At 42.5% G+C, this 17,989-nt stretch overlaps 1 protein-coding gene across 1 annotated transcript in view; it reads left to right on the top strand.

The window, feature by feature from the left end:
- Positions 1–9,105: 9,105 nt before the first annotated feature.
- Positions 9,106–17,989, top strand: part of ENGASE (endo-beta-N-acetylglucosaminidase) — a 43,427-nt gene continuing 34,543 nt past the window's right edge. Inside the window, exon 1 of the mRNA XM_082272945.1 lies at positions 9,106–9,235. The gene's annotated coding sequence lies outside the window, so the exon portion shown is untranslated. The remainder of the gene's footprint in view (positions 9,236–17,989) is intronic.

The following is a 17,989-nucleotide window of genomic DNA, read 5'->3' as shown; positions in this document are numbered from 1 at the left end:
ATGTCCTCCATGGCAGATGTCCTCCATGGCAGATGACCTCCATGGCAGATGTCCTCCAAGGCAGATGTCCTCCATGGCAGATGTCCTCCAAGGCTGATGTCCTCCATGGCTGATGTCCTCCAAGGCAGATGTCCTCCATGGCAGATGTCCTCCAAGGCAGATGTCCTCCATGGCAGATGTCCTCCATGGCAGATGTCCTCCATGGCAGATGTCCTCCATGGCAGATGTCCTCCATGGCTGATGTCCTCCATGGCTGATGTCCTCCAAGGCAGATGTCCTCCAAGGCAAATGTCCTCCATGGCTGATGTCCTCCATGGCTGATGTCCTCCAAGGCAGATGTCCTCCATGGCTGATGTCCTCTATGGCAGATGTCCTCCATGGCAGATGTCCTCCATGGCAGACGTCCTCCATGGCAGATGTCTCCCATCGCATACATAACTACAGGACACAGCCGTCACGTAGAGGTCAGAGCATGGAACTAAAGACATCTGACACTCCTGGAAGTGTCAAATACCAAAGGGCCTTATGGAGGCTTCAGCTCTGGATCAGGGGAAAGATAAAGGACACAGGCTGCTGAAGAGGTGTCCTCCAAGGCAGATGTCCTCCAAGGCAGATGTCCTCCAAGGCAGATGTCCTCCAAGGCAGATGTCCTCCAAGGCAGATGTCCTCCAAGGCAGATGTCCTCCATGGCAGATGTCCTCCATGGCAGATGTCCTCCATGGCAGATGTCCTCCAAGGCAGACGTCCTCCATGGCAGACGTCCTCCATGGCAGACGTCCTCCATGGCAGACGTCCTCCATGGCAGTTGTCCTCCATGGCAGTTGTCCTCCAAGGCAGTTGTCCTCCAAGGCAGATGTCTCCCATCGCATGCCGCCGTTCATCCTCTAACCCCTACATAACTACAGGACACAGCCGTCATGTAGAGGTCAGAGCATGGAACCACAGACATCTGACACTCCTGGAAGTGTCAAATACCAAAGGGCCTTATGGAGGCTTCAGCTCTCGATCAGGGGTAAGATAAAGGACACAGGCTGCTAAAGAGGTAAAATAAAACCTTCTCTATATCAGGGATCGTCATTATTTTCATTTTCAGATGCCTAGAACTGTACATTTCAGAGTCCATTCACACCTTGGGGGAGATTTACTAAAGCCGGAGCGTTCAGAATCTGGGCCAGCTGTGCATGGTAGCCAATCAGCTTCTAACTTCAGCTTGTTCAATTAAACTTTGACAATAAAACCTGGAATCTGATTGGTAATTATGGAGAGTTGCAGCAGATTTTGTACTCTCCAGTGTTAGTAAATCTCCCTCTATATGCGTTGACTAAGAGAAGACGATTTGGCTTGTGCGCTATTCGTTCAGTTCACACCTCTTTACTGAAAAAGCAGGACGCATTACACCACATGACAACCTGCTGGCTGGAATATGAAAAAATGAAATGTGAATTTTCAATAAAGTTTAAATAAAGTAAACCTTGTGATGTCTTTTTATGACGCATCAGCACTGCTCTGTTCACAGAGGTCCCAGTATTAGATGGCCGCTGATGTGAAAAAGTCATATCTTTGTGAGCGTCCCAAAAACCTCAGACTTAAACACTGGCACACCCCATTCTACCCTCACTATGGTCAGTCAGCATACCTGTCACATTGATCGACCAATAGCAGGGTAGGGGAGAGCTGTGCCAATGCTTGACTTGCTTCAGCTCAAAGTAAACCTGACCACATAATTCTGTATTGGCTTTAACATTTTATTTTCATTATTTACAAGTCTGCAGCTTTCCCTATAATAATCCCTGGTGATCCTGCCATGGAGGACCTCGTTCAGACACCTGGTGATCCTGCCATGGAGGACCTTGTGCAGACACCTGGTGATCCTGCCATAGAGGACTTTGTGCAGACACCTGGTGATCCTGCCATGGAGAACCTTGTTCAGACACCTGGTGATCCTGCCATGGAGGACCTTGTTCAGACACCTGGTGATCCTGCCATGGAGGACCTTGTGCAGACACCTGGTGATCCTGCCATAGAGGACTTTGTGCAGACACCTGGTGATCCTGCCATGGAGGACTTTGTGCAGACACCTGGTGATCCTGCCATGGAGAACCTTGTGCAGACACCTGGTGATCCTGCCATGGAGGACTTTGTGCAGACACCTGGTGATCCTGCCATGGAGGACTTTGTGCAGACACCTGGTGATCCTGCCATGGAGGACTTTGTGCAGACACCTGGTGATCCTGCCATGGAGGACCTCGTTCAGACACCTGGTGATGCTGTGTCCATGAGGGAGATTTACTAAAACCGGAGAGTGCAAAATCTGGTGCAGATGTGCATGGTAACCAATCAGCTTCCAGGTTTTATTGTCAAAGCTTAAAGCCCCTTTCACACTTGGAGTCCGTCGGCGGACTCCGTTTTTCTCAGCAGGGGATCGATGCCCCGCTGAGCAGACGGATGGCAGCTCTGTCTCCGCGCTGTGTGCGGAGACAGAGCTGTCAGGTCCCCGCTGTCCTCTATGGGGGGAATCGGATGAGAACGGACCGCCTGTCTCATCCGATCCCATCCGACTGGACGGATGGAAAATAGGGTTTCCATCCCTCCAGATTTGACGGACAGGATCGGATCGGATGTCAGCGGACATGTCTCCGCTGACATCCGATGCTCCATAGAGATGCATGGGGGATCCGTTTAGATCCGCCTGAAAAACTGACAGGCGGATCTGAACGGTCCGCTAGTGTGAAAGGGGCCTTACTGAACAAGCTGAAGTTGGAAGCTTAGCTGATTGGCTACCATGCACAGCTGCACCTGGTTTTGTTCTCTTCAGTTGTAGTAAATCTCCCCATGTCTGCCAGTGATTCTTCTGCATGGGCTTTCAGTGGAGTCTGTAAGTGGCCATGTATGCACATTACCCAGACACGGTCCACTGATGTCACCCTCAGGAAACCCACACTCAGAAATCTGTGGTTGGCCTTTAACCTCTTAAAGACCAGGCCTATTTCTGACACTTGTTGTTTACAAGTTAAAAATCTGTATTTTTTTGCTAGAAAACTACTTAGAACCCCAAAACATTATATATTTCTTTTTAGCAGAGACCCTAGACTAGAGAATAAAATGGAGATCGTTGCAATACTTTGTCACACTGTATTTGTGCAGCGGTCTTACAAATGCAATTTTTTGGAAAAAAAATACACTTTTTTAATTAAAAAATAAGAAAACAGTAAAGTTAGCCCAATTTTTTTTTTTTTTTATAATGTAAAGGAAAATGCTACGCTGAGTAAATAGATACCCAACATGTCATGCTTCAAAATTGCGCACGCTCGTGGAATGGTGACAAACATTGGTACTTAAAAATCTCCATAGGAGACGTTTTAAAAATATAAAGGTATTTGACATACTAATAATAGGAAAAGTTTCATGTTTGACTGGAGATTCCCTTAAGACTCGATTCACACTAGCGCGACTTGTTAGGCGACTTGTCAGCCTGACAAGTCGCGCTCCCTCGCGGTCCATTGACCGCTACAGGACCCGTTCTAATAGGAGCGACACAAGTCGCTCCGACTTAGAAAAAGGGTCCTGTATTACTTCGGGGCGACCTTGGAGCGACTTGCATAGACTTCCATTATGTGAAGTCCATGCAAGTCGCTCCGAAGTCGAGGTGCATGGGAATGCACAAGTCGCCCCCGAAGTAGCACAGAGTCGTGCCGCCCCAGTGTGAACCGACTCTTAATAATGTTATAATAATTAAATAAATAGTATTGACAATAACAATTATTATAGTTTAAATAATACGAGCTCCCAGGGCTGCTGACATTGCCAGGCATCGGTTGGAATGCACCGGACACAAACGGAAGCACCGCTGCCGGCAGAAGGCCATCCCCGCAACAGCAAGGGGCAAGATGGCGCCCGAACCAACTGAGCCTGATGACTCCACAAGGCTCTCAGCAGTGGGACCGGCCTCCCCAGCAGACAGCTTGTTGCAGTTCCCCACGGACCTGGTAAGACATGTGCCTGTTGCTTCCGAGGACTGGCTCTCCAAGTTCAGGGCCATAGTGCGGGAGGAGATCTCCACTGCCTCCTGCAAGCTCTCCTCTGATTTAATGAGGGGCTAGGGATTGACCAGATTATCAGCAGTGATAGAAAAGGGGGTGCCAAATAGAACCCTGAAGAGTAGAGTAAAGGGGGTGTCAAGTGGAACCCTGAAGAGTAATCTACCAAGTAGTTTGCCTTTCTAATACTTTACTTCAGTGGCAAGGTGAAGCAGCGGCCTTGCCGCACTCAACATAGCTAGAAGTCCTCAAGTTGTGCATAGTTTATCCAGTTGGAGTATCCCACTCATTCCTTCTCCCATCCCAAGTTCTAAAATAAAAACAATGAAAACTAAATCCCCCAGACTGTTTTCTGACTGAGCCAAACACTTAAAGTACTAAGAATTCATAGGCTGTTGCTATGGGTAACCCAGGGGAATCCGTATCAAGCAGCTACCAAGGGAGTAGGGCTACAATTAGTTTATTCATCAATTATCTCCTCTAGGAGACCCAAAGTGTGATTCTATCACCTGCGGCTGGCGGCATCCCGCGCGCATGTGCGGGAGTGACGTCATCGCGGCTCCGGTCAGTCACAGAGACTTAGTAGTGAACCGGGAAGGAAGACCGGGTATAGATGGACGCTGCCTCCAGCGATGACATCACATCGCTGGAATGTTTCGTTTTCCGGTAAGTTTAACATGCCTTTGCCTTGCGGGTAAGAAAAAAAAAAAAAAAAGTGCATTGGTTTACAACCACTTTAGGCTCCGTTCACATGTAGGCGTTTTGGGTCGTTTTGGGGGAGTTTTTCTGCTCTAGGATCAGCTCTCAAAACGCCCAACAAGACAAATCCTATTCATTTCAATGGCCCCTGTTCACATCTGAGCGTTTTGACGCCATAAGCAAAACGCCCAACACTCAAAAAAGTACATGAGCTTCTTTTTGGGCAGATTACAGGCGTTTTCCATTGGTCTCTATTCAATCTAAAAACGCCTGCACAAAAAACGCCTGTAAAAACGCCTGCAAAAACGCCCATAAAAACGCCTGTAATAGCAACACCAAGATGTGAATGCAGCCTAAGGCTGCATTCACATGTCAGCGTTTGGATCGCGGGCAGAATCGCCGCGATTCCACCCGCGATCCGGAGATTATTGCAAATCGCGGGACGCCTGTGCGATGCCCGTGTTTTGCAATAGCCCCCCAAACGCTGTGCGATGTTGCCGCAATTTCAGCCTGCCGAATCGCGGTAACATCGCGCAAAATAAATCGCGGGACGCAATACACTCCAAAGAAGCTCTTGTACTTTTTTGGGCGTAATGCGTCCGGCGATTTTTTTTTGCGCGATGTTCCCGCGATTCGGCAGGTGGAAATCGCGGCAACATCGCTCAGCGCTTGGGGGGCTATTGCAAATCACGGGCAACGCACAGGCGTCCTGCGATTTGCAATAATCTCTGGATCGCGGGCGGAATCGCGCCGCGAGCCATACGCTGACATGTGAACGGAGCCTAAAGGAGATTCACCCTCTCTATTTGTCCTGTTTACCATTATCATTAAAGTGAAAGTAAAAGAAAATCCCAAATTTTGGATTTTTCCCAGAAAAGTAATAGAGGAGAAATCTTCCAATGGGGACACTAGTTCTGGTGATCTGGGGGGTCCCTGAGGAATTCCCTTAATTGTCAGGGATTTCCTCTCACTTCCTGTTTGGCTATGGGACAGGAAGTGAAGGGAAATCTTCACAACGGGGGACAGATGGCGAAAAAAAAATCTGACAGGGGTTATAACCCTCCCTTGCTCTATTCAAAATGGAAAAAAAGTTGTGCCTATAGTTCTACTTTGAGATTGAATATTATTATAAAAATGTAAAAATAATAATAAAAATAACAATTAGTATAGTTTGAATAACAATTAATTTTTATTAATATTATACACGGTAAAAAGTAATTTTTAGAAATTTTCTAAAATAAAATCTGCAGTTGCTTGGAGTTTCAGTCTTAATAATGTTATAGACAGAAATGAGAATAGGGAACAACAACAATGATCAGGGAAAACTGTTCATGTTGTTTCCTGGATCACTTAGGACTATGGGTGTGGAGTTGTCAAAAGAAGTGAGCACCAATAGATAAAAATGTAATAATGTTATAATAATTGTATACATAGTAATAATAACAATTATTACAGTTTGAATGATACAATAATTAATAATAATAATAATAATATTAATACTATATTATTAGTATTGCCATAAGTTTTGGCTTTTAAAAATGTTTTAATAGTTTAATAAATAGTATTAATAACAATTATTACAGTTTGAATAATAATAATACATTATTATTATTATTACCTTAGATTTAAGCTTTAATAATGCTATAATAATTTAATAAATAATAAAAAGTATTATTATAGTTTGATTATTATATTACTATTTTGTTAAAAAAAAGTAATTAAAAAAATGTTGTAAGCTTAAGCTTTAGTAATGTTCTGCTAATTTAATTAATAATAATTATAGTTTGATTATTATATTAATATTATTTTGTAAAAAAAAGAAGAAAAAAAGTAATTTTAACAAATGTTACTTAATGTGAAATAAAACCTGCAGTTGCTCCGAGTTTCAGCATTAACAATGTTCTAATAATTTATTAAATATTAATAATTATTACAGTTTGATTAATATATTATTATTATTTTTTTAAAAATAAAAAATAGTAATATTTAACAAATGTTACTTAATGTGAAATAAAACCTGCAGTTGCTCCGAGTTTCAGCATTAACAATGTTCTAATAATTTAATAATTATTAATAATTATTATAGTTTGATTAATATATTAATATTATTTTTAAAAAATAAAAAATAGTAATATTTAACAAATGTTACTTAATGTGAAATAAAACCTGCAGTTGCTCCGAGTTTCAGCATTAACAATGTTCCAATAATTTATTAAATAATAATAATTATTATAGTTTGATGAACATATTATTATTATTTTGTAAAAAAAAAAAAAAAAATAGTAATATTTAAAAAATGTTACTAAATGTAAAATAAAGTCGGTAGTTGCTCAGAGTTTCAGCTTTAATAATGATCTAATAATTTATTAAATAATAATAATTATTATAGTTTGATAAATATATTAATATTATTTTGTAAAAAAAAAAGAAGAAAAAAAAAGTAATTTTAACAAATGTTACTTAATGTGAAATAAAACCTGCAGTTGCTCCGAGTTTCAGCATTAACAATGTTCCAATAATTTATTAAATAATAATAATTATTATAGTTTGATGAACATATTATTATTATTTTGTAAAAAAAAAAAAAAATAGTAATATTTAAAAAATGTAACTAAATGTAAAATAAAGTCAGCAGTTGCTCAGAGTTTCAGCTTTAATAATGATCTAATAATTTATTAAATAATAATAATTATTATAGTTTGATAAATATATTAATATTATTTTGTAAAAAAAAAGAAGAAAAAAAGTAATTTTAACAAATGTTACTTAATGTGAAATAAAACCTGCAGTTGCATTCGAGTTTCAGCATTAACAATGTTCCAATAATTTATTAAATAATAATAATTATTATAGTTTGATGAACATATTATTATTTTTTTGTAAAAAAAAAAAAAAAATAGTAATATTTAAAAAATGTTACTAAATGTAAAATAAGATTGGCAGTTGCTCAAAGTTTCAGCTTTAATAATGATCTAATCATTTATTAAATAATAATAATTATTATAGTTTGATGAACATATTATTATATTTTGTAAAAAAAAAAAAAAATAGTAATATTTAAAAAATGTTACTAAATGTAAAATAAAATTGGCAGTTGCTCAGAGTTTCAGCTTTAATAGTGATCTAATGATTTATTAAATAATAATAATTATTATAGTTTGATAAATATATTATTATTATATTGTAAAAAAAAAAAAAAAATATATATATATATATATATATATATATATATATATATATATATATAGTAATATTTTAAAAATTTTTACTAAATGTTGTAAAATAAAACCGGCAGTTGCTAAGAGTTTCAACTTTAATAATTTATTTAGTAATAATAATTATTATAGTTTGATTAATATATTATTATTATTTTGTAAAAAAAAAAAAAAAAAAATAGTAATATTTAAAAAATGTTACTAAATGTAAAATAAGATTGGCAGTTGCTCAAAGTTTCAGCTTTAATAATGATCTAATCATTTATTAAATAATAATAATTATTATAGTTTGATGAACATATTATTATATTTTGTAAAAAAAAAAAAAAATAGTAATATTTAAAAAATGTTACTAAATGTAAAATAAAATTGGCAGTTGCTCAGAGTTTCAGCTTTAATAGTGATCTAATGATTTATTAAATAATAATAATTATTATAGTTTGATAAATATATTATTATTATATTGTAAAAAAAAAAAATATATATATATATATATATATATATATATATATATATATATATATATATAGTAATATTTTAAAAATGTTTACTAAATGTTGTAAAATAAAACCGGCAGTTGCTAAGAGTTTCAACTTTAATAATTTATTTAGTAATAATAATTATTATAGTTTGATTAATATATTATTATTATTTTGTAAAAAAAAAAAAAAAAAAATAGTAATATTTAAAAAATGTTACTAAATGTTGTAAAATAAAACTGGCAGTTGCTCAGAGTTTCAACTTTAATAATTTTCTAACAATTGAATAAATATCAATGATAAATAGGAAAGTAATAAATAAGTGTATAATAAATGTTGTGGAATAAAGATTGAAATGCAGTGATGTTGGTGATCCTGGAGAAGGAGAGTCACAGCTCTGCAGCCCTCCCTGTGCCCAGGACTGGGATATAATTGGCAGGCACAGTGCTTGTCTATGTCCGGTGATAATATCTAATATGAAAGCGATCATACGGCGGTGAGGCGCGCCCCCTGGTGGAGGGAGGTGCGATGAGCGGCCTGTGTTGGTGCATGTGACAGGCTGTAGCAGAGCGTGTAACGTTAGAAAACCATACCCCGTGGAGAAACCATACCCTACAGACCTTCGGGTAGCGGGAAGTGCAGAGGACGGGCATGACACAACTTCCGCCCGGACTTAGTACAGGCCGGGCGGAAGTTGTGTCAGTGTACTCAGTGCGGAAAGACCCTGAATGAGAGGAAGAGAGGGATCTGCGGAGAACTCATCCTTTTATGATCTGGCAGCCCGCCCACTCACCTGCAGGAGTCTGTATGTTACCTTTTATTTGCTTTGTTACCTTTTATATTTATTTATGCTCCATTAATATTGATTTCTTTGTAAATTTCTTCCACATCAGTAATTCTGCATGAAAAATCTCTCCTACACTTCCTGTAATAAAGACCGCTCGCTGCTGCTCTCTCCCTGTGCGGGGTGACGGGTCTTGTCTCCGCCCCCTACGCTCAAACACACACACACACACGCGCGCGCATATATATATATATACTCTATATTACCAAAAGTATTGGGACGCCTGCCTTTACACACACATGAACTTTAACCACTTCAGCTCCGGAAGGTTTTACCCCCTTAATGACCAGGCCATTTTTTTGCCATTCGGCGCTGCATTACTTTAACAAAAAATTGCACGGTCGTGCAATGCTGTACCCAAATACGATTGATGTCCTTTTTTCCCCACAAATAGAGCTGTTTTTGTGTACTGGTCCAAATCATTCGGTGGAGGGGGAATTATGGTGTGGAGTTGTTTTTCAGGGGTTGGGCTTGGCCCCTTAGTTCCAGTGAAGGGAACTCTTAAGGCATCAGCATACCAAGACATTTTGGACAATTTCATGCTCCCAACTTCGTGAAAGCAGTTTGGGGATGACCCCTTCCTGTTCCAACATGACTGCGCACCAGTGCACAAAGCAAGGTCCATAAAGACATGGATGAGCGAGTTTGGGGTGAAGGAACTTAAATGACCTGCACAGAGTCCTGACCTCAACCCGATAGAACACCTTTGGGATGAATTAGAGCTGAGACTTCTCGTCCAACATCAGTGCCTGACCTCACAAATGCGCTTCTGGAAGAATGGTGAAACATTCCCATAGACACACTCCTAAACCTTGTGGACAGCCTTCCCAGAAGAGTTGAAGCTGTTATAGCTGCAAAGGGTGGGCCAACTCAATATTGAACCCTACGGACTAAGGCTGGGTTGCCATTGAAGTTCATGTGCACGTAAAGGCAGGTGTCCCAATACTTTTGACAGTATAGTGTGTGTGTGTTTGTGTGTGTATATATATATATACACACACACTTACGATTGCTGGGTATTTTTTTTTTTTGCAGGGCTCAGGCGTGAGTTACATAAAGATTGCAGAGCCCAGGAGTGCGCCACATACAGGGTGCAGAGCCTAGGAGTGCGCCACATACAGGGTGCAGAGCCCAGGAGTGTGCCACATACAGGGTGCAGAGCCTAGGAGTGCGCCACATACAGGGTGCAGAGCCCAGGAGTGCACCACATACAGGATGCAGAGCCCAGGAGTGCGCCACATACAGGATGCAGAGCCCAGGAGTGCGCCACATACAGGGTGCAGAGCCCAGGAGTGCGCCACATACAGGGTGCAGAGCCCAGGAGTGCGCCACATACTGGGTGCAGAGCCCAGGAGTGCGCCACATACTGGGTGCAGAGCCCAGGAGTGCGCCACATACTGGGTGCAGAGCCCAGGAGTGCGCCACACACGGGGCGCAGAGCCCAGGAGTGCGCCACACACGGGGCGCAGAGCCCAGGAGTGCGCCACACACGGGGCGCAGAGCCCAGGAGTGCGCCACACACGGGGCGCAGAGCCCAGGAGTGTGCCACATACAGGGCGCAGAGCCCAGGAGTGCGCCACATACAGGGTGCAGAGCCCAGCCCAGGAGTGTGCCACATACAGGGTGCAGAGGCCAGGAGTGGTCCACATACAGGGTGCAGAGGCCAGGAGTGTGCCACATACAGGGTGCAGAGCCCAGGAGTGTGCCACATACAGGGTGCAGAGCCCAGGAGTGCGCCACATACAGGGCGCAGAGCCCAGGAGTGCGCCACATACAGGGCGCAGAGCCCAGGAGTGCGCCACATACAGGGCGCAGAGCCCAGAAATGCACTACAGAGTGCAGAGTTCAGAGAGTGTGCTACATGCAGGTTTCTGGAGCGCGCCACGTACAGAACATAAGGTTTCCGGAGCGTGCCACGTACAGAGTGCAGGGTTTGTGGAGCACGCCGTGTACAGAACATAAGGTTTCCGGAGTGCGCCACGTACAGAGTGCAGGGTTTGTGGAGCACGCCGTGTACAGAATATAAGGTTTCTGGAGCGCGCCACGTACAGAGTGCAGGGTTTGTGGAGCGCGCCACGTACAGAGCATAAGGTTTCTGGAGCGCACCACGTACAGAGTGCAGGGTTTCCGGAGCGCGCTACCCTATCGTTGCAACCCTGGTTTTAACACCCACACGTTGCACAAACGCGGTGCTGAGAGCACGTTCTTAGCAGAAAGACTGAGCAGCTCTTGGTCTGGCGGGACCAGTTTACGATCATGTGACCACAGTGATAATGGTCACATGATGAGAAATCCTCCCCACCCCCTGGGAGTTCCAAACTATTTAAAGGGATGGGGGAGGGGTTAAAGTAATTATAACTTGGGCTAACTTTAGTGTTTTATTTTTAAATTTATGCTTGAGGTCATTGTAGCCGTATTAGTGCACTTGTGACAGAGACAATTGAGTACTGTCCATGATACTTTTTTTATTTGCACTGACATACAATTTTTCAGGACAAGCTTTCGGGGTATGTCCCCTTCTTCAAGATCCAAGCAGTACTTTTTTACCGCGATTTACAGGCGTTTTTTGTGCAGGCGTTTTTAGATTGAATAGAGACCAATGGAAAACGCCTGCAATCTGCCCAAAAAGAAGCTCATGTACTTTTTTGAGCGTTGGGCGTTTTGCTCACAGCGTCAAAACGCTCAGATGTGAACAGGGGCCATTGAAATGAATAGGATTTGTCTTGTTGGGCGTTTTGAGAGCTGATCCTAGAGCAGAAAAACTCCCCAAAAACGCCCCAAAACTCCTACATGTGAACGGAGCCTAAGCCAAAGGAAAAAAAAGGGAAAACCAAACAATTATAAACAAATTTAAAGCGGTTGTAAACCCTATGAAAAAAAAAATAAAAAAAAAAACCTGCAAGACAAAGGCATAATGAGCTAGTATGCATCGCATACTAGCCCATTATGTTTAACTTACCTTAAAACGAAGCCCCGACACGGACCCCCGGACATCGATGCGGGCGCTGCCATGATCCCTCGTCGTCTCTTCCGGGTTCGGCGGCTCCGGCGCGCTGATTGGCCGGAAGAGACGGCTCCAGCGCGCTGATTGGCCTGAGCCGCGATGACGTCACTCCCGCGCATGCGTGCGGGAGTGATTTTTCCGGCAAGCTCCCGGCAAGTTAATTGAAGGTCCCCCCGGACCTTCAGAGCGCATGCGCCGCTCGCGCGAGCGGCTGCATGCACTGTAAATATCTCCTAAACCATGCCGGTTTAGGAGATATTATTTGTACCTACAGGTAAGCCTTATTATAGGCTTACCTGTAGGTAAAAGTGTCAAAAAGCGGCATACAACCGCTTTAACCGGCAATGGTAATAAAACTAGCATAGTTAGTGATTACTCCCTCTGACACCAGCAATGGGGCACGATTACTCCCTCTGACACCAGCGATGGGGCACGATTACTCCCTCTGACACCAGCGATGGGGCACGATTACTCCCTCTGACACCAGCGATGGGGCACGATTCCTTCCTCTGACACCAGCGATGGGGCACGATTACTCCCTCTGACACCAGCGATGGGGCACGATTACTCCCTCTGACACCAGCGATGGGGCACTATTCCTCCCTCTGACACCAGCGATGGGGCGCGATTCCTCCCTCTGACACCAGCGATGGGGCACGATTACTCCCTCTGACACCAGCGATGGGGCACGATTACTCCCTCTGACACCAGCGATGGGGCACGATTACTCCCTCTGACACCAGCGATGGGGCACGATTACTCCCGCTGATACCAGCAATGGGGCATGACTACTCCTGCTGATACTAGCGATGGGGCAGCATTCCCGCTGATGCCGGCGATGGGACAGCATTCCTCCTCTGTGCAATGGTTTTTCAGAGAGCAGCCCTGATTCTTCTATTCTGGGGTTCCCTCGTCCCCAGGTGCTACTGGCTCCCTCCACCACCCCCCTTAGTGTCCTCGTAGCTAGCCACTTGCTATGGGCGCATTCATGTGGTCTTGATCCCGAGCTGCAGGGGAGCCATCAGAAATTGTGGGGGCCCCTTACACAGCTTTAGGCCTGGGCCCCTCTGGGCCTGACCGCCAACATTCCGCAGGGCCCACCCTCTGGCCGTCCCACCGAATCCGTCTACTGGCACATTCACTGTATTGAGATGGGGGTCAGATAACTATAAGGGGGGCTGGGGAGGAGCTGCACACAGAAGATTTGGAAAATGCATTACGGTAAAAAAACATATTTTACCTTTTTAGAACCATTTTAATCTAATAAAGAAATTAGGGCCGACATTTGTGCAGCCTGTACAAAGACATCTGATGTTTGTTTAACAAATGCTTTGTAACTAGAGATGCAGGTTTGTTTAGATGCCATTCAAAATAAATGTCCCCATGACATGCTAACACGCTGCAATAGTGTGTTTCTGCACCTAACAATTTTTCTGTCAACTCTGTAACTATTTAGGCGGCACTGGCACATAAACCACTCTCCACCTTTTTACTGCTGGTTATATAGCAGTGATTCTGCTGGCAATAAAGCCACATGGTCATTCCATCCATTCGCTGATCAAACCTGTCAAATATGAACCTGGAAGGCCCAGCCTGGGTCACTGGGCAGGTCTTAGATGAGGATTTCCTCTGTTTGGCCAATGGGAACACTCTGACTGTTGAGCATTCTTGCCCATTACATACGTGGCTGTTTGATGTTATAAAATCTACCATAGCTATCAGCCTTTGTACTTGTCTTTTGTTCTGATTTGTTGTACCTAAATTTGTGTTTAATAAATAAAGATTATTTAAAAAAATATGAATCTGGAAGCGCTCAGCACTGACATGGCCATATAAGGACAGCCATGTCACAACATCTCCGCCCCTTTGTGTACGTGCATCTGCTGGACAGGGAATGCACTTAGCTGATTGGACAGGGAAAGCAAATAGCTGATTGGCCCAGCAATGGCTGCTTCCTTCTGGGTTCAGCTGAACGGGAGTTCAGACCTGAACCCAAGCTCATCCCTGCTGCTGATCCTGCCAGAAACTCCATGTCCTTATCACTTTCTCCGAGCTGAACTGGGAGCACAAACAATGTTTTGTTTCTTCAGGTAACTAATAATTCCCCCCCCCCCCCATATAATGTAGATGAAGCTTAGGTGACCACCGTGGCTCCCTCCATAGATACAGTGGAGTTAGCTAATTGATGATTACAAAAGCCTTGTGCAATTATGTTAGCACAGCTGAAAACTGTTGTACTGATTAGAGAAGCTATAAAACTGGCCTTCCTTTGAGCTAGTTGAGTATCTGGTGCATCAGCATTTGTGGGTTCGATTATAATTTAAAAATGGCCAGAAAAAGAGAACTTTCTTCTGAAACTTGACAGTCTGAAGGATGCTCCTCCACCCTGCTTTTGAGGATGCCCCACAGATGCTCAAAAGGGTTTAGGTCTGGAGACATGCTTGGCCAGTCCATTACCTTTACCCTCAGCTACTTTAGCAAGGCAGTGGAGGTGTGTTTGGGGTCGTTATCATGTTGGAATACTGCCCTGCGGCCCAGTCTCTGAAGGGAGGGCATTATGCTCTGCTTCAGTATATCACAGTACATGTTGGCATTCATGGTTCTCTCAATGAACTGTAGCTCCCCAGTGACGGCAGCACTCATGCAGCCCCAGACCCTGACACTACCACCACCATGCTTGGCTGTAGGCAAGACACACTTGTCTTTGTACTCCTCACCTGGTTGCTGCCACACACTTGACGTCATCTGAACCAAATACGTTTATCTTGGTCTCATCAGACCACAGGACATGGTTCCAGTAATCCATGTCCTTAGTCTGCTTGTCCTCAGCAAACTGTTTGTGGGCTTTCTTGTGCATCATCTTTAGAAGAGGCTTCCTTGTGGGACGACAGCCATGCAGACCAATTTGATTTGAATTGTGCAGCGTATGGTCTGATCACTGACAGGCTGACCCCCCCTTCAACCTCTGCAGCAATGCTGGCAGCACTCGTACGTCTACTTCCCAAAGATAGCCTCTGGATATGACGCTGAGCACGTGCACTCAACTTCTTTGGTCGACCATGGCGAGGCCTGTTCTAAGTGGAACCTGTCCTGGTAAACCGCTGTATGGTCTTGGCCATCGTGCTGCAGCTCAGTTTTAGGGTCTTGGCAATCTTCTTAAAGCCTAAGCCATCTTTATGTAGAGCAACAATTCTTTTTTTTTTTTTTTTTTTAGATCCTCGGAGAGTTCTTAGCCATGAGGTGCCATGTTGAACTTCCAGTGACCAGTATGAGGGAGTGAGAGCGATTAATGCCAAATTAACACACCTCCTCCTCATTCACGCCTGCTCCCATGAGACCTTGTAACCCTAACGAGTCACATGACACTGGGGAGAGAAAATAGCTAATTGGGCCCAATTTGGACATTTTCAGTTAGGGGTGTACTCACTTTTGCCAGTGGTTTAGACATTAATAGCTGTGTATAGACAGATGTTTGTTTGTATAATAGTATTATGGTACCAACATCCCTAATAATAATGCAAAAAAACAAGGAGTTGAGTGAAAGCCCTGGTGTGAGGGTCGAACACAGACACCTTGTTTGAAGTGAGGAAGGTCTAGAAATAATGAAGGAAAGGAATGAAAATAGTGAAATTTGGCAGAAAAAAGGAAAATGGGGAAAAGTTGAAAGAAAAAAGGAAAAGCAAGAGGGCTGAAAGAAAAATGGTGGAGGGGAAAGAAGGAAAAAGAGGGAGGGAGTAAAGGGAAAGGGGGAAATAGAAAAAAGGAAGGAAAGAGGAGGGAGGAGGGGGGGGGGGGGAAAGAAGGAAAGGGGAGGAGAGGGAAAAAAAAGAAAGGCAGAGGGTTGGATGGGGAGGGAAAGGGGGAAATAGGAAGGAAAATTAGTAGAGGGCTAATGGGATTTTAACGGTACTTAAATCAACGATGGAAAAACCACCATGTATAAAAATATATAAATTTTATTATTCCATTAAAAATTACATACAGAAAGAAGAGAAAAAGATTATTGTAAAATAAAAAATTGTACAGAATAGATTACCATCATAGTCATATCAATTACATACAGTTCTGAACATTGCAGGCAGTATCGATGTTATGCAAGCTCCGATAGCCCCAAATCAGGGTACCGGGCATTAACCCAACATGTTTCGCGGGTTTCAACACTCCGCTTCTTCAGGGGTGTAAAATTGTACACTATATTGGTTGCCTTAGAGTTCCTGTATGTGATAGTATCAGTATCTGGTAGGTCATAGAATGCCCATGAGGTTGTATGGCCAGACAAAGTGGCACTTCTTTCAAACTTGAGTTGGAAGTATACAAGTGTATCTATAAATACATCATGATGTCCCAAGTAGTTCTTTTTTGGCTCCAAGTTTGCATATAAGCAATATCTGCAGATGCCGGGGTATATACTAGCAGACCAGACACGAGGCATTCAAGTGCCTCTTACCTCCTTAAAGGGAGCCTTTATCCGGAACACCCATACATCCCTCCATAATTGCTTATATGCAAACTTGGAGCCAAAAAAGAACTACTTGGGACATCATGATGTATTTATAGATACACTTGTATACTTCCAACTCAAGTTTGAAAGAAGTGCCACTTTGTCTGGCCATACAACCTCATGGGCATTCTATGACCTACCAGATACTGATACTATCACATACAGGAACTCTAAGGCAACCAATATAGTGTACAATTTTACACCCCTGAAGAAGCGGAGTGTTGAAACCCGCGAAACATGTTGGGTTAATGCCCGGTACCCTGATTTGGGGCTATCGGAGCTTGCATAACATCGATACTGCCTGCAATGTTCAGAACTGTATGTAATTGATATGACTATGATGGTAATCTATTCTGTACAATTTTTTATTTTACAATAATCTTTTTCTCTTCTTTCTGTATGTAATTTTTAATGGAATAATAAAATTTATATATTTTTATACATGGTGGTTTTTCCATCGTTGATTTAAGTACCGTTAAAATCCCATTAGCCCTCTACTAATTTTCCTTCCTATTTCCCCCTTTCCCTCCCCATCCAACCCTCTGCCTTTCTTTTTTTTCCCTCTCCTCCCCTTTCCTTCTTTCCCCCCCCCCCCTCCTCCCTCCTCTTTCCTTCCTTTTTTCTATTTCCCCCTTTCCCTTTACTCCCTCCCTCTTTTTCCTTCTTTCCCCTCCACCATTTTTCTTTCAGCCCTCTTGCTTTTCCTTTTTTCTTTCAACTTTTCCCCATTTTCCTTTTTTCTGCCAAATTTCACTATTTTCATTCCTTTCCTTCATTATTTCTAGACCTTCCTCACTTCAAACAAGGTGTCTGTGTTCGACCCTCACACCAGGGCTTTCACTCAACTCCTTGTTTTTTTGCATTAATAGCTGTGTGTTGAGTTATTTTGAGGGGACAGCAAATTTACACTGTTATACAAGCTGTACACTCACTACTTTACATTGTAGCAAAGTGTCATTTCTTCAGTGTTGTCAGATGAAAAGATATAATAAAATGTTTAGAAAAATGTGAGGGGTGTACTCACTTATGTGAGATACTGTATGTTTGTGTGTGTGTGTGTGTGTGTGTGTGTGTGTGTGTGTGTGTATATATATATATATATATATATATATATATATATATATATATATATTTTTTTTTTTTACACAAGGCACAATGAAAATTAAAAGCTATGTAATCATTTTTTTTTTTTAAAGTTAATTTTTATTTA

Source organism: Pelophylax lessonae (assembly GCF_965119305.1).
Source record: "Pelophylax lessonae genome assembly, chromosome: 11".
Classification (NCBI taxonomy): Eukaryota; Metazoa; Chordata; class Amphibia; order Anura; family Ranidae; genus Pelophylax; species Pelophylax lessonae.
The sequence above is the reverse complement of the archived record's forward strand: the minus strand, read 5'-3'. Positions and strand labels throughout refer to the sequence as shown.